This window comes from Ranitomeya variabilis, chromosome 2 (assembly GCF_051348905.1).
Source record: "Ranitomeya variabilis isolate aRanVar5 chromosome 2, aRanVar5.hap1, whole genome shotgun sequence".
NCBI classification, from domain to species: domain Eukaryota; kingdom Metazoa; phylum Chordata; class Amphibia; order Anura; family Dendrobatidae; genus Ranitomeya; species Ranitomeya variabilis.
The window spans coordinates 716,324,573-716,347,401 of NC_135233.1; the positions used below are offsets into that span (position 1 = coordinate 716,324,573).

The window sequence follows — 22,829 nt, forward strand, 5'->3', positions numbered from 1 at the left end:
TGCTAATTAATTTAAAAAAATCCTATTAGTGTCTTTCCACCCGTCTCCAGCTAATTTGTGGAAAAACACTACATAGGATAAAGTAGAGGAGGGTTTTTGGGCCTTGCAGCGCCGTTTACGGCTGTCTGCACGGTCTCTGTGTGACTGCAGCTCTATCTGTTGTCAGTTCAGCCCCCAAAAAAGAAATAAATAATAAAGTTCACCAAACACACCAGTTACACCACTTTACATTTGTGTAGGCCACATTAGCTCATATTAAAGTCTAGTCCACACTTTAGAAAATTAGTGTTTCTTATACCTGTTAGGAGGAGTTGCTCAGGAATAAGCACACAAAGCCGTTAGTACTTTTCTGCTTATCTTTATCAGTCAACCAAGATGAAGAAGGCAGTGAGTAAGGCACGTGGGCGTGGGCGCGGAGCAGGGAGGGGACGTGGGGATTCTGTGCCTGCTGCGGGCACCGGTGACTCATCAGCACCCACTTTCACCAGGCAACAGTCGTTCATGCGCAGCTTTGTGTCAGAGCGCCGTACACCGCTGCTGCGTGAAGACCAAATTGAAGCCGTTGTCGGATGGATGGCAGCTAATGCATCAACTTCCATTAGTGCCACATCCTCTCAGACACAGAGCACTGGAGAGCAGCCATCTGTCTCTTCACCACCTGCCAAATTGCCCAGGCAGACAGAGAGCCCAGGACAGGAGCCGTCTCTACTTCTGTTCTCTGAATCTCTTGGCTTGGAAACAGGGGGCCAGCCAAGCAGCATTGGAGAAATGGAAGAAGAGGCAGGGTGCAGTGATGCCCAACAGCTTTTTCTGTCTTCCTCTGAAGAGGCGGGTGGGCCAGTGGCTCCGGTCACCACATCGCAGGCCGCATCAGCTGATGATGACACTCAGGTGCCACTTACTGGTGCGTGCTCTGCTGCTGAGACTACCCAGGAGGAGCAGTTGGGGGCAGAGGGTAGTGTAGATGATGAGGTCCTCGACCCATCTTGGCGTGAGGGACAGGAAGGTGGTGGGAGCAGCTCTGAGGAAGAGATTCCCCGTACGGCCCAAAGAGGGAGAGGGAGGGGGAAGACTGCGGATCCTGCAGCCTCCGCTTTGGCACCCGTTAGGAGCATGTCTCTTCCAAAAGCCAAAAAGGGCGCTCCCAAGACTTGCAGTGCCTGGTCCTTTTTTGACACAGTTGCAGATGACATTTGCTATGTCAGATGCAACGTGTGTCATCAAAAAGTCAAAAGAGGTCGAAATGTCAGCAGCCTCAATACCTCCAACATGTGGAAACATGTGCGCACCAGGCACCCGGCGTTGTTAGAAAAACACACTGAAGAGGTAGGCCAACCAACAGCGGCAGCTACCACCTCTTCAGCTCGTGTTGCCTCTTCCTCTAGCTCACACGCAGCTGGTTCGGCTTCCTCCCAGGATCGCCGTGGAAGAACCTCTGGCCCTGTTGTCCAGAGACCCGCTGTAATTCCACCCGCAGCACCACTTTCCCAGTCATCCACACACTCCCAGCCCAGTCTACAGCCATCGGTAGTACAGGCATGGGAGAAAAGGCGGCCTTTCTCGTCAAACCACCCACGAGCACAGGCTCTGACTGCAGGCATTGCCAAACTTCTGTCACTGGAAATGCTGTCATTCAGGCTGGTGGAGACTGACAGCTTCCGTGACTTGATGTCATTGGCAGTCCCACAGTACAATGTGCCCAGCCGCTTTTACTTCAGCAGGCAAGCCGTCCCTGCCCTGCACAAGCATGTGGAGGGACACATAAAACACGCGCTACTGAACGCCGTCAGTAGCAAGGTCCACCTCACCACCGATGCGTGGACCAGTCAACATGGACAGGGGCGATACCTTTCCCTCACTGCCCATTGGGTTAATGTCATTGAGCCGGGTACAGACCGTGCGAGTGGCGCAGGACGTGTCCTGCCCACTCCAAGGATTGCAGGAATCCATTCTGTACGCATTGACTCCTCCTCTTACACCAGTTCCTCAGAATCATCGCTGCAGGAGCCGTCACAGTCCACCTCCACATGGACCCGTGATGAACGTGTACCTGTTACGACCGACATGAGCACAGCCGTGGCCAAACGTCAACAGGCCGTGTTGAAATTAATTTTTTTGGGGAATCGTAGCCACACAGCGCAGGAGCTCTGGAATGCCATCAAGCAGGAGAGCGATGTGTGGTTTGTGCCAGCGAATCTCCAGCCAGGCATGGTAGTGTGTGATAATGGCCGAAATCTGGTGGCAGCTCTGGGCCTCGGCAACCTCACTCACATCCCATGTCTGGCACATGTGCTCAATTTGGTCGTGCAGAGCTTTTTGAGGGACTATCCGGATCTTGATGCACTGCTGCACAAGGTCCGCCTAGAGTGTGCTCACTTGCGGCGTTCCAGCACGGCAAAAGCGCGCATTGCGGCTCTGCAGCGCCGACACCGCCTGCCGGAACATCGCATCATATGTGACCTACCTACCAGGTGGAATTCCACGTTACATATGTTGGAGCGGTTGTGTGAGCAGCAGCAAGCTGTAATGGAGTACCAGCTGCTTCAGGCGCAAAGAAGTCGCACTCAGCGCCGTACAGACTTCACAACCACAGAGTGGGCCACTATGAATGACGTCTGCCAGGTTTTGCGTCCCTTTGATTATTCCACGCGGATGGCGAGTGCAGATGATGCACTAGTCAGCATGACTGTCCCCCTTATCTGCCTGCTTGAAAAATCACTGCAAGCGCTAAGGGATGATGTTGTGGAAGAGGTGGAGGATGAGGATTCACCATTTCCATCATCTTCTGGACAGTCAGCGCCACGTGGTTCCTCACAAACGCTTAGGCAGGGGACAGTTTGTGAGGAGGATGAGGAGGAGTCAATGGAGGAGGAAGACGTCCGTCCAGAGGAGGGAGTTACCGAATTGTCCAGTACTCAGTGTGTACAGCGAGGGTGGGGTGATGACGAGCGGGCAGAGATCACGCCTCCAGCAGGGGACAGCGTTTCTTGGGCAGTTGGCAGTCTGCAGCACATGGTGGATTACATGCTGCAGTGCCTGAGAAACGACCGCCGCATCGCCCACATTCTCAACATGTCTGATTATTGGGTGTTCACCCTCCTCGATCCTCGCTACCGGGACAACGTAGAAAGCCTCATCACACCGTTGAACCGTGAGCGAAATATGCGGGAGTACCAAGACACACTGGTCAATTCCATCATCTTCTCCATTCCAACTGAGAGAAGTGCTGCTAGTGCATTCCAAAGCAGCTCAGTGCGTCCAGGCAGTGGTGGAGGCTCTGCACAAAGAGGGAGCAGAAGCAGTGCCTCTGCCCAAGGCAAGACCAGTATGGCCCAACTGTGGCACAGTTTTCTGTGCCCCCCACAAAAGTCTACACCATCACAGACGGCTCCAGTCAGCAGGAGGCAACGGTTCCGTCAGATGGTGACAGACTACATGTCTTGCCCTCTTGCTGTACTCCCAGACGGCTCTTCCCCTTTCAAGTTTTGGGTCTCAAAGCTGGATACATGGCCAGAGCTAAGCCAGTATGCATTGGAGGTGCTGTCTTGCCCTGCGGCCAGTGTATTATCGGAACGTGTCTTTAGTGCTGCAGGTGGTGTACTAACTGACCGTCGCATGCGACTATCCTCCGATAACGTTGACCGGCTTACTTTCCTGAAAATGAACAAGGCCTGGATCTCGCAGGAATTTGCCAATCCTCCTCCTAATTAAATAATTAGGTCACTGTATACGTTATCCAGGTCTCCTGTTGTGTTCATCTTTCTACCACCTGAACTTAAATTCCTGTGCTCCAACACCGCCAGTTGAGGCTCAGAAGTGCCGTCTGCACAGTCAAAACATACGACCCAGTGTTATTGGGTTTCAGTAACGTCAGCTGATCCCCAGCTGTGTAGCCGGCAATGTGTCATGCGACCGCCACGCTGACACAACAACTGAAATGTAAGGGAATCTGTCCCCCCCCCCCCAAGGCGTTTGTTACTGAAAGAGCCACCTTGTGCAGCAGTAATGCTGCACAAGGAAAAGGTAGCTATTTTTGTTTAGCTCCTTGCACACGCAGAACTTAACACTTATAAAATGTGTCCCCTGCAACCGTAAAACCGTCCCGGAGGTGGGACTTTCCTTCGTAATGTGACGCAGCACAGCCGTCATTCCTACCCCCCCGGCGCCGCGCACCGGCTCCTCAGCGTTGTTTTATTCCGTCCCGGAGCCTGCGCTGTTATGTTATCCCGTGGCCAGGCACACTTAGCGCTGCTCGTCTTCTGGCATCATTTGGTGTCAGGATGGCTGCGCCTGTGCGGCCGCGCTGGCAGAGAGCCCGCCTCGCAGTGTCTTCTGATTTAATCCCACTGGGGGCCTGGGATCCATGGACATGCGCAGTGCATATCTGAACCTCCACCTCTCACTCATTTCCCTATGGCTTCTTCAGACTGTTCGGTGTCAGCTGGTCCCTAATAGCATGCCACGGCCGTGACACCGCACAGTCTTAAGAAGCCGTAGGGAGGGGAGTGAGAGGCGAGGATATGCACTGCGCATGGCCATGGATCCCAGGCCCCCAGTGGGATTAAATCAGAAGACACTGCGAGGCGGGCTCTCTGCCAGCGCGGCCGCACAGGCGCAGCCAGCCTGACACCAAATGATGTCAGAAGATGGGCAGCGCTAAGTGTGCCTGGCCACGGGATAACATAACAGCGCAGGCTCCGGGACGGAATAAAACAACGCTGAGGAGCCGGTGCGCGGCGCCGGGGGGGTAGGAATGACGGCTGTGCTGCGTCACATTACGAAGGAAAGTCCCACCTCCGGGACGGTTTTACGGTTGCAGGGGACACATTTTATAAGTGTTTAGTTCTGCGTGTGCAAGGAGCATGATGAAAAGAGCCACCTTTTCCTTTTGCATCTTTTGTGCTGCACAAGCTGGCTCTTTCAGCTACAAACGCCTTGGGGGGGGGTTAAAGGTTCCCTTTCGACTTTCTCAGGCTTCGGCCTACATTGTGTTCCTCTGCTTTTCCACCTGTCCCTGGGCTCCAACACCGCCAGTTGCCGTCCAGAAGTGCTGTACGCACAGTCAACAGTCCCTCCTCTGTTATTGGGGTTCAGTAACGTCAGCTGTTCCCCTGCTGTGTGTGTGGCAATCCCTCCTACCTCCTCCAACCTCCTCCTCCTCCTCCACCTGTCCCTGGGCTCCAACACCGCCAGTTGCCGTCCAGAAGTGCTGTACGCACAGTCAACAGTCCCTCCTCTGTTATTGGGGTTCAGTAACGTCAGCTGTTCCCCTGCTGTGTGTGTGGCAATCCCTCCTACCTCCTCCAACCTCCTCCAACCTCCTCCACCTGTCCCTGGGCTCCAACACCGCCAGTTGCCGTCCAGAAGTGCTGTACGCACAGTCAACAGTCCCTCCTCTGTTATTGGGGTTCAGTAACGTCAGCTGTTCCCCTGCTGTGTGTGTGGCAATCCCTCCTACCTCCTCCAACCTCCTCCTCCTCCTCCACCTGTCCCTGGGCTCCAACACCGCCAGTTGCCGTCCAGAAGTGCTGTACGCACAGTCAACAGTCCCTCCTCTGTTATTGGGGTTCAGTAACGTCAGCTGTTCCCCTGCTGTGTGTGTGGCAATCCCTCCTACCTCCTCCAACCTCCTCCAACCTCCTCCTCCTCCTCCACCTGTCCCTGGGCTCCAACACCGCCAGTTGCCGTCCAGAAGTGCTGTACGCACAGTCAACAGTCCCTCCTCTGTTATTGGGGTTCAGTAACGTCAGCTGTTCCCCTGCTGTGTGTGTGGCAATCCCTCCTACCTCCTCCAACCTCCTCCTCCTCCTCCACCTGTCCCTGGGCTCCAACACCGCCAGTTGCCGTCCAGAAGTGCTGTACGCACAGTCAACAGTCCCTCCTCTGTTATTGGGGTTCAGTAACGTCAGCTGTTCCCCTGCTGTGTGTGTGGCAATCCCTCCTACCTCCTCCAACCTCCTCCAACCTCCTCCTCCTCCTCCACCTGTCCCTGGGCTCCAACACCGCCAGTTGCCGTCCAGAAGTGCTGTACGCACAGTCAACAGTCCCTCCTCTGTTATTGGGGTTCAGTAACGTCAGCTGTTCCCCTGCTGTGTGTGTGGCAATCCCTCCTACCTCCTCCAACCTCCTCCTCCTCCTCCACCTGTCCCTGGGCTCCAACACCGCCAGTTGCCGTCCAGAAGTGCTGTACGCACAGTCAACAGTCCCTCCTCTGTTATTGGGGTTCAGTAACGTCAGCTGTTCCCCTGCTGTGTGTGTGGCAATCCCTCCTACCTCCTCCAACCTCCTCCTCCTCCTCCACCTGTCCCTGGGCTCCAACACCGCCAGTTGCCGTCCAGAAGTGCTGTACGCACAGTCAACAGTCCCTCCTCTGTTATTGGGGTTCAGTAACGTCAGCTGTTCCCCTGCTGTGTGTGTGGCAATCCCTCCTACCTCCTCCAACCTCCTCCTCCTCCTCCACCTGTCCCTGGGCTCCAACACCGCCAGTTGCCGTCCAGAAGTGCTGTACGCACAGTCAACAGTCCCTCCTCTGTTATTGGGGTTCAGTAACGTCAGCTGTTCCCCTGCTGTGTGTGTGGCAATCCCTCCTACCTCCTCCAACCTCCTCCAACCTCCTCCACCTGTCCCTGGGCTCCAACACCGCCAGTTGCCGTCCAGAAGTGCTGTACGCACAGTCAACAGTCCCTCCTCTGTTATTGGGGTTCAGTAACGTCAGCTGTTCCCCTGCTGTGTGTGTGGCAATCCCTCCTACCTCCTCCAACCTCCTCCAACCTCCTCCTCCTCCTCCACCTGTCCCTGGGCTCCAACACCGCCAGTTGCTGTCCAGAAGTGCTGTACGCACAGTCAACAGTCCCTCCTCTGTTATTGGGGTTCAGTAACGTCAGCTGTTCCCCTGCTGTGTGTGTGGCAATCCCTCCTACCTCCTCCAACCTCCTCCTCCTCCTCCACCTGTCCCTGGGCTCCAACACCGCCAGTTGCCGTCCAGAAGTGCTGTACGCACAGTCAACAGTCCCTCCTCTGTTATTGGGGTTCAGTAACGTCAGCTGTTCCCCTGCTGTGTGTGTGGCAATCCCTCCTACCTCCTCCAACCTCCTCCTCCTCCTCCACCTGTCCCTGGGCTCCAACACCGCCAGTTGCCGTCCAGAAGTGCTGTACGCACAGTCAACAGTCCCTCCTCTGTTATTGGGGTTCAGTAACGTCAGCTGTTCCCCTGCTGTGTGTGTGGCAATCCCTCCTACCTCCTCCAACCTCCTCCTCCACCTGTCCCTGGGCTCCAACACCGCCAGTTGCCGTCCAGAAGTGCTGTACGCACAGTCAACAGTCCCTCCTCTGTTATTGGGGTTCAGTAACGTCAGCTGTTCCCCTGCTGTGTGTGTGGCAATCCCTCCTACCTCCTCCAACCTCCTCCAACCTCCTCCACCTGTCCCTGGGCTCCAACACCGCCAGTTGCCGTCCAGAAGTGCTGTACGCACAGAGCCAAACACCTCGCCAATGTGTTAGTGGGGTTCAGCACCGCCAGCTGTTCCCCTGCTGTGTATACGGCAACGTGTACTGCGACCGCCACGCAGTCACAACAAGTTTACTTTAAGGGAACCTGTCCCCCCCCCCCCCCAGGCGTTTGTTACTGAAGGAGCCACCTTGTGCAGCAGTAATGATGCAAAGGGAAAAAGTGCCTCTTTTCGTGGTGCTCCTTGCACATGCGGAACCTAACAGTTATGAAATGTGTCCCCTCACAGCGTAAAACCGTCCGGTAGGTGGAACTTTCCTTTGTCGTGTGACGCAGCACAGCCATCATTTTTACCCCCTTGGCGCCGTGCGCCGCCTCCTCAGCGTTGTTTGAATCTGTCCCGGAGCCTGCGCTGTTAGGTTAGCCCTTGGCCATGCACACATGTTGCGGTGCCCGTCTTCTGACATCATTTGGTGTCAGGCTGGCTGCGCCTGTGCGGGTGCGCTGGCCGAGATCCCGCCTCGCAGTGTCGTCTAATGTAATCCCACCGCGGGCCTGTGATCCGTGCCCGTGCGCAGTGCATATCCTCGCCTCTCACTCCCCTCCCTACGGCTTCTTCAGACTGTGCAATGTCAGCTGGTCCCTAATAGCATGCCACGGCCGTGACACCGCACAGTCTGAAAAAGCCGTAGGGAGGGGAGTGAGAGGCGAGGATATGCACTGCGCACGGGCACGGATCACAGGCCCGCGGTGGGATTACATTAGACGACACTGCGAGGCGGGATCTCGGCCAGCGCACCCGCACAGGCGCAGCCAGCCTGACACCAAATGATGTCAGAAGACGGGCACCGCAACATGTGTGCATGGCCAAGGGCTAACCTAACAGCGCAGGCTCCGGGACACATTCAAACAACGCTGAGGAGGCGGCGCACGGCGCCAAGGGGGTAAAAATGATGGCTGTGCTGCGTCACACGACAAAGGAAAGTTCCACCTACCGGACGGTTTTACGCTGTGAGGGGACACATTTCATAACTGTTAGGTTCCGCATGTGCAAGGACCATAATTAAAAGAGCTAAGTTTACCTTTTCCAGCATTAGTGCTGTACACAATGGCTCTTTCAGCTACAAACGCCTGGGGGGGGGGGGGGGGTTAAAGGTTTCCTTTCAACTTGCTCGAGTGCAGGCTTCGGCCTACACTCCGCTCCCCCTGCTCCTCCTGCTGACCCTGGGCTCTAACACCGCCAGTTGGGGCCCAGATGTGCTAGCTGCACAGAGAAAAACACCAGCCAATGTGTCAGTGGGGTCCAGCGCCGCCAGCTGTTCCCCTGCTGTGCAGCCGGCATCGTGTCCTGCAAAAGCCACGCAGACACAAGAACTGAAATTGAAGGGAACCTGTCCCCCCTCCCCCAGGCGTTTTTACGTTATCCAGCCACCTTGTACAGCGGTAATGCTGCATGTGTGCAAGGTGGCTCAGAAACGTATTCTCCTCGCACATGTGGAACTGAAAACACGTCTGCAATGTGTCCTCTGTGTGACCATTTAACCGTCCCGGTGGTGTGACTTTCCTTTGTAATGACACGCTGCAACCCCCTTGGTAGCGCTGCCCGTCTTCTGGCATCATTGTTTGGCTGGCTGCGCCTCTGCGGCCGCCCTGACCCACACAACGCCCCTCGGTGTCTTATTTATTGGGACTGCGAGGGTGTGATTGATGGGCAGGATCAGTGCATCAGTTCGCCTGTCCCTCCTCTCCTTCCGCCTTCTTCGGACTGTGCGGCTTCATGGCCGTGGCATGCGATAAGGGATCAGATGACGCCGCACAGTCTGAAGCGGGTGTAAGGACCCGAGTGTGAGAGGCCAACATATGTGCTGCGCCAGGCCCTGAATCCCAGCCCCGCAGTGTTTTTACAATGTTAAGACACTGCGGGGCTGGGATTCATGGTCATCGCGAACCGCACCGGCCGACATTAAATGATGTCAGAAGATGGGCAGCGCTAACAGCGCTAGGCCAGGGGATAACACGACAGCGCAGACTCCTGTACAGCAAATAACAACGCTCAGGAGGCTGCACCCAGCACCAAGGTGGGATTCTTGACATCTGTGCTGCGTCTCATTACAAAGGGAACTCGCGCCTCCAACACAGTTTGACTGTATAAAGGGCTAAATGTTATACGTGTTTCATTCAGCGTGTGCAAGGAGCGAAATTAAAAGAGCAACCTTTGACTTGTGCAGCACTACTGCTGCATAAGCTGTGGCTCTTCTACTTTCTAACCCCTGAGGGGGGGTTAAAGGTTACCTTTGAAATTGGTTCAAGTAGGCTTCGGCCTACACTCTGCTCCCCCTGCAGAGCCCGGGCTCCAACACCGCTAGTTGCTGTCCGGAAGTGCTGGCTGCACAGAGCCAAACACCTCGCCAATGTGTCAGTGGGGTCCAGCACCGCCAGCTGTTCCCCTGCTGTGTAGCCGGCAACGTGTCCTGCGACCGCCACGCAGACACAACAGACCCAAAGCTGCCGCCAGTGCAGGCTTCGGCCTACACTCCCCTCCCCCTGCTCCTGCTCCTCCTCCTCCTGCTGACCCTGGGCTCTAACAAACCGCCAGTTGGGGCCCAGATGTGCTAGCTGCACAGAGAAAAACACCAGCCAATGTGTCAGTGGGGTCCAGCACCGCCAGCTGTTCCCCTGCTGTGCAGCCGGCATCGTGTCCTGCAAAAGCCACGCAGACACAAGAACTGAAATTGAAGGGAACCTGTCCCCCCTCCCCCAGGCGTTTTTACGTTATCCAGCCACCTTGTACAGCGGTAATGCTGCATGTGTGCAAGGTGGCTCAGAAACGTATTCTCCTCGCACATGTGGAACTGAAAACACGTCTGCAATGTGTCCTCTGTGTGACCATTTAACCGTCCCGGTGGTGTGACTTTCCTTTGTAATGACACGCTGCAACCCCCTTGGTAGCGCTGCCCGTCTTCTGGCATCATTGTTTGGCTGGCTGCGCCTCTGCGGCCGCCCTGACCCACACAACGCCCCTCGGTGTCTTATTTATTGGGACTGCGAGGGTGTGATTGATGGGCAGGATCAGTGCATCAGTTCGCCTGTCCCTCCTCTCCTTCCGCCTTCTTCGGACTGTGCGGCTTCATGGCCGTGGCATGCGATAAGGGATCAGATGACGCCGCACAGTCTGAAGCGGGTGTAAGGACCCGAGTGTGAGAGGCCAACATATGTGCTGCGCCAGGCCCTGAATCCCAGCCCCGCAGTGTTTTTACAATGTTAAGACACTGCGGGGCTGGGATTCATGGTCATCGCGAACCGCACCGGCCGACATTAAATGATGTCAGAAGATGGGCAGCGCTAACAGCGCTAGGCCAGGGGATAACACGACAGCGCAGACTCCTGTACAGCAAATAACAACGCTCAGGAGGCTGCACCCAGCACCAAGGTGGGATTCTTGACATCTGTGCTGCGTCTCATTACAAAGGGAACTCGCGCCTCCAACACAGTTTGACTGTATAAAGGGCTAAATGTTATACGTGTTTCATTCAGCGTGTGCAAGGAGCGAAATTAAAAGAGCAACCTTTGACTTGTGCAGCACTACTGCTGCATAAGCTGTGGCTCTTCTACTTTCTAACCCCTGAGGGGGGGTTAAAGGTTACCTTTGAAATTGGTTCAAGTAGGCTTCGGCCTACACTCTGCTCCCCCTGCAGAGCCCGGGCTCCAACACCGCTAGTTGCTGTCCGGAAGTGCTGGCTGCACAGAGCCAAACACCTCGCCAATGTGTCAGTGGGGTCCAGCACCGCCAGCTGTTCCCCTGCTGTGTAGCCGGCAACGTGTCCTGCGACCGCCACGCAGACACAACAGACCCAAAGCTGCCGCCAGTGCAGGCTTCGGCCTACACTCCCCTCCCCCTGCTCCTGCTCCTCCTCCTCCTGCTGACCCTGGGCTCTAACAAACCGCCAGTTGGGGCCCAGATGTGCTAGCTGCACAGAGAAAAACACCAGCCAATGTGTCAGTGGGGTCCAGCACCGCCAGCTGTTCCCCTGCTGTGCAGCCGGCATCGTGTCCTGCAAAAGCCACGCAGACACAAGAACTGAAATTGAAGGGAACCTGTCCCCCCTCCCCCAGGCGTTTTTACGTTATCCAGCCACCTTGTACAGCGGTAATGCTGCATGTGTGCAAGGTGGCTCAGAAACGTATTCTCCTCGCACATGTGGAACTGAAAACACGTCTGCAATGTGTCCTCTGTGTGACCATTTAACCGTCCCAGTGGTGTGACTTTCCTTTGTAATGACACGCTGCAACCCCCTTGGTAGCGCTGCCCGTCTTCTGGCATCATTGTTTGGCTGGCTGCGCCTCTGCGGCCGCCCTGACCCACACAACGCCCCTCGGTGTCTTATTTATTGGGACTGCGAGGGTGTGATTGATGGGCAGGATCAGTGCATCAGTTCGCCTGTCCCTCCTCTCCTTCCGCCTTCTTCGGACTGTGCGGCTTCATGGCCGTGGCATGCGATAAGGGATCAGATGACGCCGCACAGTCTGAAGCGGGTGTAAGGACCCGAGTGTGAGAGGCCAACATATGTGCTGCGCCAGGCCCTGAATCCCAGCCCCGCAGTGTTTTTACAATGTTAAGACACTGCGGGGCTGGGATTCATGGTCATCGCGAACCGCACCGGCCGACATTAAATGATGTCAGAAGATGGGCAGCGCTAACAGCGCTAGGCCAGGGGATAACACGACAGCGCAGACTCCTGTACAGCAAATAACAACGCTCAGGAGGCTGCACCCAGCACCAAGGTGGGATTCTTGACATCTGTGCTGCGTCTCATTACAAAGGGAACTCGCGCCTCCAACACAGTTTGACTGTATAAAGGGCTAAATGTTATACGTGTTTCATTCAGCGTGTGCAAGGAGCGAAATTAAAAGAGCAACCTTTGACTTGTGCAGCACTACTGCTGCATAAGCTGTGGCTCTTCTACTTTCTAACCCCTGAGGGGGGGTTAAAGGTTACCTTTGAAATTGGTTCAAGTAGGCTTCGGCCTACACTCTGCTCCCCCTGCAGAGCCCGGGCTCCAACACCGCTAGTTGCTGTCCGGAAGTGCTGGCTGCACAGAGCCAAACACCTCGCCAATGTGTCAGTGGGGTCCAGCACCGCCAGCTGTTCCCCTGCTGTGTAGCCGGCAACGTGTCCTGCGACCGCCACGCAGACACAACAGACCCAAAGCTGCCGCCAGTGCAGGCTTCGGCCTACACTCCCCTCCCCCTGCTCCTGCTCCTCCTCCTCCTGCTGACCCTGGGCTCTAACAAACCGCCAGTTGGGGCCCAGATGTGCTAGCTGCACAGAGAAAAACACCAGCCAATGTGTCAGTGGGGTCCAGCACCGCCAGCTGTTCCCCTGCTGTGCAGCCGGCATCGTGTCCTGCAAAAGCCACGCAGACACAAGAACTGAAATTGAAGGGAACCTGTCCCCCCTCCCCCAGGCGTTTTTACGTTATCCAGCCACCTTGTACAGCGGTAATGCTGCATGTGTGCAAGGTGGCTCAGAAACGTATTCTCCTCGCACATGTGGAACTGAAAACACGTCTGCAATGTGTCCTCTGTGTGACCATTTAACCGTCCCGGTGGTGTGACTTTCCTTTGTAATGACACGCTGCAACCCCCTTGGTAGCGCTGCCCGTCTTCTGGCATCATTGTTTGGCTGGCTGCGCCTCTGCGGCCGCCCTGACCCACACAACGCCCCTCGGTGTCTTATTTATTGGGACTGCGAGGGTGTGATTGATGGGCAGGATCAGTGCATCAGTTCGCCTGTCCCTCCTCTCCTTCCGCCTTCTTCGGACTGTGCGGCTTCATGGCCGTGGCATGCGATAAGGGATCAGATGACGCCGCACAGTCTGAAGCGGGTGTAAGGACCCGAGTGTGAGAGGCCAACATATGTGCTGCGCCAGGCCCTGAATCCCAGCCCCGCAGTGTTTTTACAATGTTAAGACACTGCGGGGCTGGGATTCATGGTCATCGCGAACCGCACCGGCCGACATTAAATGATGTCAGAAGATGGGCAGCGCTAACAGCGCTAGGCCAGGGGATAACACGACAGCGCAGACTCCTGTACAGCAAATAACAACGCTCAGGAGGCTGCACCCAGCACCAAGGTGGGATTCTTGACATCTGTGCTGCGTCTCATTACAAAGGGAACTCGCGCCTCCAACACAGTTTGACTGTATAAAGGGCTAAATGTTATACGTGTTTCATTCAGCGTGTGCAAGGAGCGAAATTAAAAGAGCAACCTTTGACTTGTGCAGCACTACTGCTGCATAAGCTGTGGCTCTTCTACTTTCTAACCCCTGAGGGGGGGTTAAAGGTTACCTTTGAAATTGGTTCAAGTAGGCTTCGGCCTACACTCTGCTCCCCCTGCAGAGCCCGGGCTCCAACACCGCTAGTTGCTGTCCGGAAGTGCTGGCTGCACAGAGCCAAACACCTCGCCAATGTGTCAGTGGGGTCCAGCACCGCCAGCTGTTCCCCTGCTGTGTAGCCGGCAACGTGTCCTGCGACCGCCACGCAGACACAACAGACCCAAAGCTGCCGCCAGTGCAGGCTTCGGCCTACACTCCCCTCCCCCTGCTCCTGCTCCTCCTCCTCCTGCTGACCCTGGGCTCTAACAAACCGCCAGTTGGGGCCCAGATGTGCTAGCTGCACAGAGAAAAACACCAGCCAATGTGTCAGTGGGGTCCAGCACCGCCAGCTGTTCCCCTGCTGTGCAGCCGGCATCGTGTCCTGCAAAAGCCACGCAGACACAAGAACTGAAATTGAAGGGAACCTGTCCCCCCTCCCCCAGGCGTTTTTACGTTATCCAGCCACCTTGTACAGCGGTAATGCTGCATGTGTGCAAGGTGGCTCAGAAACGTATTCTCCTCGCACATGTGGAACTGAAAACACGTCTGCAATGTGTCCTCTGTGTGACCATTTAACCGTCCCGGTGGTGTGACTTTCCTTTGTAATGACACGCTGCAACCCCCTTGGTAGCGCTGCCCGTCTTCTGGCATCATTGTTTGGCTGGCTGCGCCTCTGCGGCCGCCCTGACCCACACAACGCCCCTCGGTGTCTTATTTATTGGGACTGCGAGGGTGTGATTGATGGGCAGGATCAGTGCATCAGTTCGCCTGTCCCTCCTCTCCTTCCGCCTTCTTCGGACTGTGCGGCTTCATGGCCGTGGCATGCGATAAGGGATCAGATGACGCCGCACAGTCTGAAGCGGGTGTAAGGACCCGAGTGTGAGAGGCCAACATATGTGCTGCGCCAGGCCCTGAATCCCAGCCCCGCAGTGTTTTTACAATGTTAAGACACTGCGGGGCTGGGATTCATGGTCATCGCGAACCGCACCGGCCGACATTAAATGATGTCAGAAGATGGGCAGCGCTAACAGCGCTAGGCCAGGGGATAACACGACAGCGCAGACTCCTGTACAGCAAATAACAACGCTCAGGAGGCTGCACCCAGCACCAAGGTGGGATTCTTGACATCTGTGCTGCGTCTCATTACAAAGGGAACTCGCGCCTCCAACACAGTTTGACTGTATAAAGGGCTAAATGTTATACGTGTTTCATTCAGCGTGTGCAAGGAGCGAAATTAAAAGAGCAACCTTTGACTTGTGCAGCACTACTGCTGCATAAGCTGTGGCTCTTCTACTTTCTAACCCCTGAGGGGGGGTTAAAGGTTACCTTTGAAATTGGTTCAAGTAGGCTTCGGCCTACACTCTGCTCCCCCTGCAGAGCCCGGGCTCCAACACCGCTAGTTGCTGTCCGGAAGTGCTGGCTGCACAGAGCCAAACACCTCGCCAATGTGTCAGTGGGGTCCAGCACCGCCAGCTGTTCCCCTGCTGTGCAGCCGGCAACGTGTCCTGCAAAAGCCACGCAGACACTTGCTCTTGGACCTTCTGCTCCCCATCCTGGTTCCAGTACCGTCAGCTGGTTCCGGGCAGAGCCTTTGGCTTAGGTGCCTCCCTTTGGTATCCGAGTTCCACCAACGTCAGGTGGTCCTTGGTAGTGCTTTCAGGCACGGGTACCTCCTGCTTAGTAACCGGGTTCCAGTAACGTCAGCTGGTCCTCGGTAGTTCCATTGGCTCTTGGACCTTCGGCTACCCATCCGGGTTCCAGCACCGTCAGCTGGTTCTCGGCACTGTCTTTTGCTCTTGTACCTTCTGCTCCCCATCCTGGTTCCAGTACCGTCAGCTGGTTCCGGGCAGAGCCTTTGGCTTAGGTGCCTCCCTCTGGGTATCTGAGTTCCACCAACGTCAGGTGGTCCTTGGTAGTGCTTTCAGCACAGGTACCTCCTGCTTAGTAACCGGGTTCCAGTAACGTCAGCTGGTCCTCGGTCGTTCCATTGGCTCTTGGACCTTCGGGTAGCCATCCGAGTTCCAGTTCCATCAGCTGGTTCTCGGCATTTTCTCAGCCTTCTTGTACCTTCTGCTACATTTCCAAGTTCAAGAGACTAAACACGATGACCCGGAAGACCACCCCTAAGATGACGACGACACCAGAGACGACAACCACCGTGATGACGACGACCCTGGAGACGATGACCCTGAAGACCACCCCGATGACGACGACCCCGGAGACCACCCCGATGACGACGACCCCGGAGACGACGACCCTGGAGACGACGACGACCTGGAAGACCGAGAAGCAGAAGAACAAGAGGCTGCAGAACAAAGAGCAGAAGGACATTAAGCATAACACAAAATATCAGAGCAAAAAATATTATGTAAATTATAAGCAGAAGAAGACTAAGCAGTGTATGGGGGTGAGTCCGTTCCTCCTCGTGGTGCCCCTGGATAAAGCCTGATGCTGCAGGCCAAACTGAACGCGGACAAATGTAACTGTTTTGTGACAGGCAGAACGGAAGGTGTAATCTTCAAACTTTTATAGATAACAACTACGGGAATGCCTGTCACAAATAAGAATATGATGAAGAAGTAGAATATGATGAAGATAATAGTAAACTAAAAACAATATGAACAATGTAACCCAAAAAATAATAGGTAGAAGATGAAGAAGAAGATGAATAAGGTGAAGAAGTTGATGTCAAAGAAGCTGATGATGAGGATAATTAAGAAGAAAGCGTGGGAGAAGTAAAAAAAAAGGTGAAGGGCGTGGAAGCAGTGAAACATCAATATCTGACATTAAAAAAAAAAATTAACATAGTCAAATTCTTTCTAACGCCGAACGTCATAAAAAAAAACGCAAAATCCTGCTATTCTATTACATTGGGCTAAACCTCTGTGCCTTTAATATCTCCGCCACGTCCCCCAATACATCCTACATTATTCTTAGTTGTTTTCCTTCATGTAGAATGAACCTACAAGTGTATAAAGGGTTTATTTTAATTCCGATATTTTCGTCCCATTGACTTGCATTGGGATCGGGTATCGGTATCGGATTAGATCCGATACTTTGACGGTATCGGCCGATACTTTCCGATACCGATACTTTCCGATATCGGAAGGTATCGCTCAACACTAGTCATCACTGCTCTCCAACTTGATTGATTCCTCAAAGTTTTGTAGAACCTCACAGATGTCAGACATCCATGCCCACTTGTAAGTTGTTATGTGCGGATGCTGACTGGAATACTGATGTGCATGTTGTAGCTGGTATTCAAATATTGCCCTCTGCTGCTCACAAATAGGCATGAGCGGACATGTGGAAGTTTTGGGTCCTGGTACCCAATCTGAACTTAAACCCCATTGAAAACAATGGTGACCCAAACTTTAGAGCAGGAAATCTCTCTCTCTCTCATCTTGGTCTTTCCCTGGAACTCCGAACATTAAAACGGACTTCCGGGAGAAGTCCATGTTTGGAGTTTAGCACTGGACACTAACTGTGTGATACGAACTTCAAACTTTTATGTTCGGGTCACTCATCTCTACTCAGAAAGCCTTGCCAACATATGTATTATGGAGTCATGTCAAGTGGTCACGTCATACACCAGTTTGTGAGCTGGCATTTGCAATTGCTGCTGCAGCATGGCCAGACCAGCAGCAGCTGTAGCTGACTTCCTGAAATGGGCGCACACGTGATGTACCTTCACAAGTAGCTCAGGCAAATCAGGGAAGGTTTTCAGAAACCGCTGAACCACTAATTTGAATACGTGGGCCAGGCATGGTACGGTTGCAAGCTTGCCAAGCTTCAGAGCTGCTACCAGGTTACAGACATTATTACACACCACCATATGTGTTTGTAGGTTCAGCAGCGAGAGCCACAAATCTGCCTTGTCTATTAAACCTTTCAACAACTCTGCAGCGGTGTGTAGTTTGTCACCTAAACAAATTAGTTTCAGCAGAGCCTTTTGCCACTTCACTGTGGTAGTGCTGCACTGCTTCCAGCTTGTCACTGATATGGATGATAATTCAGAGATTAAGGATTAGGAGGCAGAAGGAGTGCAGGAACTGGTGCAGGAGGTGGCTCAAACTCTAAAGGAACGAGGGTCCCCAATTCTCTGTGTCGGTAGCATGTGTGCCATCCCTGGGTCCGACCCAGCCTACACTAGGCTCACCCAGTGTGCCATCAGGGAAATGTAGTGTCCCTGGCCACAAGCACTTGTCCACGTGTTGGTCGTAAAGTGGATCTTCCAAGTAACTGCATTGGTCAGTACATGGGTGATGTTATGGGACACGTGCTGCCATGTGGACCAATGTTCCAGGTGTCAATTGACAGCTTGTACTGGGTTGAGGAGCACTTTCTTGCAAATCAACATCACATGTGTCCCGCAAAAACCCTGTACCTGACCTTGCAATGCCACCCACCAGTTTCTAATGCCCCTGAGAAGCATCCTCCTCCCATAAATATTCATCCCCATCATCCTCCTCCTCCTCCTCTTCGTCCGCCACCTCGTCCAGGAGAGTTCCCTGAGCAGACAATGGCTGACTGTCATCAAGGCTTCCCTCCTCCTCGGCTGCAGATGCCTGCTCCTTAATGTGCGTCAAACTTTGCATCAGCAGATGCATTAGTGGGATGCTCATGCTTATGATGGCATCGTCTGCACTTACCAGCCATGTGCATTCCTCAAAACACTGAAGGACTTGACAGAGGTCTTGTAGCTTCGACCACTGCACATCAGACAACTCCATGTCTGCCATCCAAGTGCCTGCCCGTGTATGTGTATCCTCCCACAAATTAATTACAGCACGCCTCTGTTCGCACAGCCTCTGAACCATGTGCAGTGTGGAGTTCCACCTTGTTGCAACGTCGATTATTAGGCGGTGCTGGGGAAGATTCAGTGATCGCTGATGGTTCAGTATATGGCTGGAGTGTACGGGCGACCGGTGGATGTGGGAGCAAAGACTTCGCACCTTAAGGAGCAGGGCTGGTAACTCCGGATAATTTTTGAGGAAGCACTGAACCACCAGGTTCAAGGTGTGAGCCAGGCAAGGTATGTGTTTCAGTTCTGAAAGGGCTATGGCAGCCATAAAATTCCTTCCATTATCACTGACTACCTTGCCTGCCTCAAGATGTACACTGCCCAGCCATGACTGAGTTTGTTGCTGAAAGTACTCGGCCAGAACTTCTGCGGTGTGTCTGTTGTCGCCCAAACACTTCATTTGTAACACAGCCTGCTGACGCTTACCAGTAGCTGTTCGATAATGGGACACCTCCTGTGCAACACTGGCAGCTGCGGATGGAGTGGTCGTGTGACTGTGGACGAGCTTTCGCTTCTGGAGGAGGAGGAGGAGTAGGGGTGTCGAATGCCTACAGCCAACTGTTTCTTAGACCGTGGGCTAGGCAGAACTATCCCACTATGGCTGTCCCCTGTGGACCCTGCATCCACCCACCACATTAACCCAGTGCGCCGTGATGGACACGTAACGTCCCTGGCCATGCCTACTGGTCCTTGCATCTGTTGTGAGGTGCACCTTTCCACTGACTGATTGCCTCAGTGCATGGACAATGCGGTCTTTGACATGCTGGTGGAGGGCTGGGATGGCTTTTCTTGCAAAGAAGTGCGGACTGGGTAGGTCATAGCTTGGTACTGTGTAGGCCATCAGGTCTTTGAAAGCTTTGCTTTCAACCAACCGGTAGGGCATTATCTCTAACGAGATTAGTATAGCAATGTGGGCGTTCAAACCCTGTGTACGCGGATGAGAGGATGAGTACTTTATTTTCCTAACAAGAGTCTCTTGTAGGGTGAGCTGGACTGGAGAGCTGCATATGGTGTAACTTGCAGTGTTGGTGGTGGACATGGAGGATTGAGAGAGGGTTGGTGATGGTATTCTTGATGTTGGCCTACATACAGTGTTTCCTACCAATAACCTTGTGATTCCCTGACTGCTTTGGCCTTGCGATGATACCTCTACATTTGCTGCTGGTGGTGTCCTAACCGGTGGCCTTACAGTGAGGGAAGCAATGTAGCGTTGCTGACTACCTTCATTCTGAGCACGTGCACCAACGATACGGGACGTTTGGTAGTTAGTCCAGGCTTGCAAGTGCATGCTGGTTAAATGTCTAGGCATGCACATTGTATTTAAATTTTGAAGATTCTTCCCTCTGCTAAAGGTCTTTGAGCATTTCTTACAGATAACTTTTGACTGATCATTCGGATCTTGGTTAAAAAATTGCCACACTACATTCTTCCTACTATGGAATACCTTTTCAGGCATTGCACGCTGTGCTACTTTCACCGGATGGCCACGCTGTCCTAAAACTGTTTTTGTTTTTGACACACGTTTTTGGCCTGATACGGGCCTGCCAGATGACAGCTGTTGTGATGTAGATGGCTGCTGCGGATCATCCTCCTCCGCTTCTGAGCTACTGGCAGCAGCACCCTCTTCCCCCAATGGCTGCCAATCTGGGTCAACAACTGGGTCATCTATCACCTCCTCTTCAATGTCATGTGCACCTTCCTCTGTGTCACCGTGTAAGGTGCTATAGCATTCGGGACGGGGCACCATAGTCTCATCAGGGTCATATTCTGGCTCTGTACACTGCGAGGGCAATGTAGTGATCTGAGTCAATGGAACAGCATAATAATCTAGCTGAGGCTGTGCATCAGTGCACTCCATGTCCGATTCATCTTGTAATGGGCTGTTAACAATTTCCCTTTCTAACCCAGGCACGGTATGTGTAAAGAGCTCCATGGAGTAACCTGTAGTGTCGCCTGACGCATCCTTCACTTTTGGTTTGGGTGAAGGACACAAGGAAACGTCTTGTTCCTGACCGGGAGCATCCACTGATGAATCGCTGCTTTTATATTTGGAACTTTCTGAAGAGGAGGCTGAGTCAGCAAGGAAAGCCAAAACTTTTTCCTGCTGCTCAGGCTTTAAAAGCTGTTTTCCTACTCCCAGATAAGGGAGCCTTTGAGGGCTTGTGAAGCCAGACGATGATGCCTGGCTCAACACCTCCAGCCTTAGGTGCTATTGTGCTTTTGCAACTACCACCTGATGCACCACCACCACCATCAGTACCAGTTGGCAACCACCGCCCATGGGCTCTTCCACCAGACTTCCTCATTTTTTGGAAAATCTAACCAAAATAACAACCGTTATATGGTACTGTAAAACAAGGTAGAAGGTGTATATAAACTTGTTGAGAATTTAAATCTCCCTTTTTTGGGGGGAGAGTGAAAACTCCGGCCCTGTGCATAAAACAACACAATGTAAGTGGCAGAAAGTGGCTGGCTGACATACGACAAACTAACAGGACTGAAGTATATCCACTTTGTGAGAATTTGAATCTCCCTTTTTTTTGGGAGACTGAACCAAAACTCAGGCCCAGTGTATAAAACAACACAATGTAAGTGGCAGAAAATGGCTGGCTGATATATGACAAACTAACAGGACTGAAGTATATCCACTTTGTGAGAATTTGAATCTCACTTTTTTTTGGGAGACTGAACCAAAACTCTGGCCCAGTGTATAAAACAACACAATGTAAGTGGCTGAAAGTGGCTGGCTGATATACGACAAACTAAGAGGACTGAAGTATATCCACTTTGTGAGTATTTGAATCTCACTATTTTTTTGGGAGACTGAACCAAAACTCAGGCCCAGTGTATATAACAATGCAATCTATGTGGCAGAAAGTGGCTGGCTGACATACGACAAACTAACAGGACTGAAGTATATCCACTTTGTGAGAATTTGAATCTCACTTTTTTGGGGGGAGATTGAACAAAAACTCAGGCCCAGTGTATATAGCAACGCAATCTAAGTGGCAGAAAGTGGCTGGCTGATATACGACAAACTAACAGGACTGAAGTATATCCACTTTGTGAGAATTTGAATCTCACTTTTTTTTGGGAGACTGAACCAAAACTCTGGCCCAGTGTATAACACAACTCAATGTAAGTGGCAGAAAGTGGCCGGCTGATATACGACAAACTAACAGGACTGAAGTATATCCACTTTGTGAGTATTTGAATCTCACTATTTTTTTGGGAGACTGAACCAAAACTCACTCAACTTAAGAATTTTTAGTTGTAGATTTATTAATACTAGAGGTAGCACTGGAAATGTTTCAGCCTAAACAGGCTTTCATCAGTCACGTGCTATGCCAACTAGTGTGTGGCAATAAATCCTATTTTAGGATGTACGTCGTGCGTGGCGCAGGGTGGTATCAACCGCTTTGTATGGAAGTGGAAAAGTGGGTGAGAGGAGTATGCAGGGACTCAAAGTAGCATAGTCCACCGCTGTCTCACGTGTGACACACTGATGTGCCACTTGAGCACACGGACACAGATAACTCCGGTACCGATTTTTCCGGTACCGGAATTATCTAGACGTGTGAGACTGGCCTAAGTGGCAGAAAGTGGCTGGAAGATATATGAAAAAATACAAGGACGGTAGTACAATTTCAATCTCCCTAAAATGATCTCAGGACAAGTATGGCAGCAATAAAAAGGACTGCTGCACACAAAGGTGTGGACAAATAAACAAGATAACTGTGCAGAAAGGAGCAACAGGATTTTTGCTTTTAAAAAAGCAGTTGGTTTGCACAGCAGCGTGCAAACAGCAATGCAGCTATCAGGGAGCCTTATAAGGCAGCCTAATAAGCTACAGAGCTGATGCACAAAAATATAGCCGCCACTGTCCCTGCAAAAAAGGTGGTGTTGGACAGTGGAAATCGCTACAGCACAAGCAGTTTGGGGGTTAATGTCCCTCCCTAACTATATCCCTTCTTCTGATGAAGCTGCAGCAACCTCTCCCTATGCTAAGATCGTCAGAAGTAAGATGGCGGTTGGTGTGCACGCCCTTTTATAGCCCCTGTGATGCCGCAGAAAGCAAGCCAGTCACTGTCATGCCCTTCTCTAAGATGGTGGGGACCGAGACCTATGTCATCACGCTGCCCACACTCTGCGTCCTCCTTCAGTGGCTGAAAAATGGTGCTGAAAGCGTCATACGAAACGAAAG

At 53.0% G+C, this 22,829-nt stretch overlaps 1 protein-coding gene across 1 annotated transcript in view; it reads right to left on the reverse strand.

The window, feature by feature from the left end:
* The window catches only part of TRAPPC3L (trafficking protein particle complex subunit 3L), a 263,060-nt gene that overhangs the window by 49,070 nt on the left and 191,161 nt on the right, over window positions 1-22,829 (reverse strand). The gene's annotated exons all lie outside the window — the stretch shown is intronic.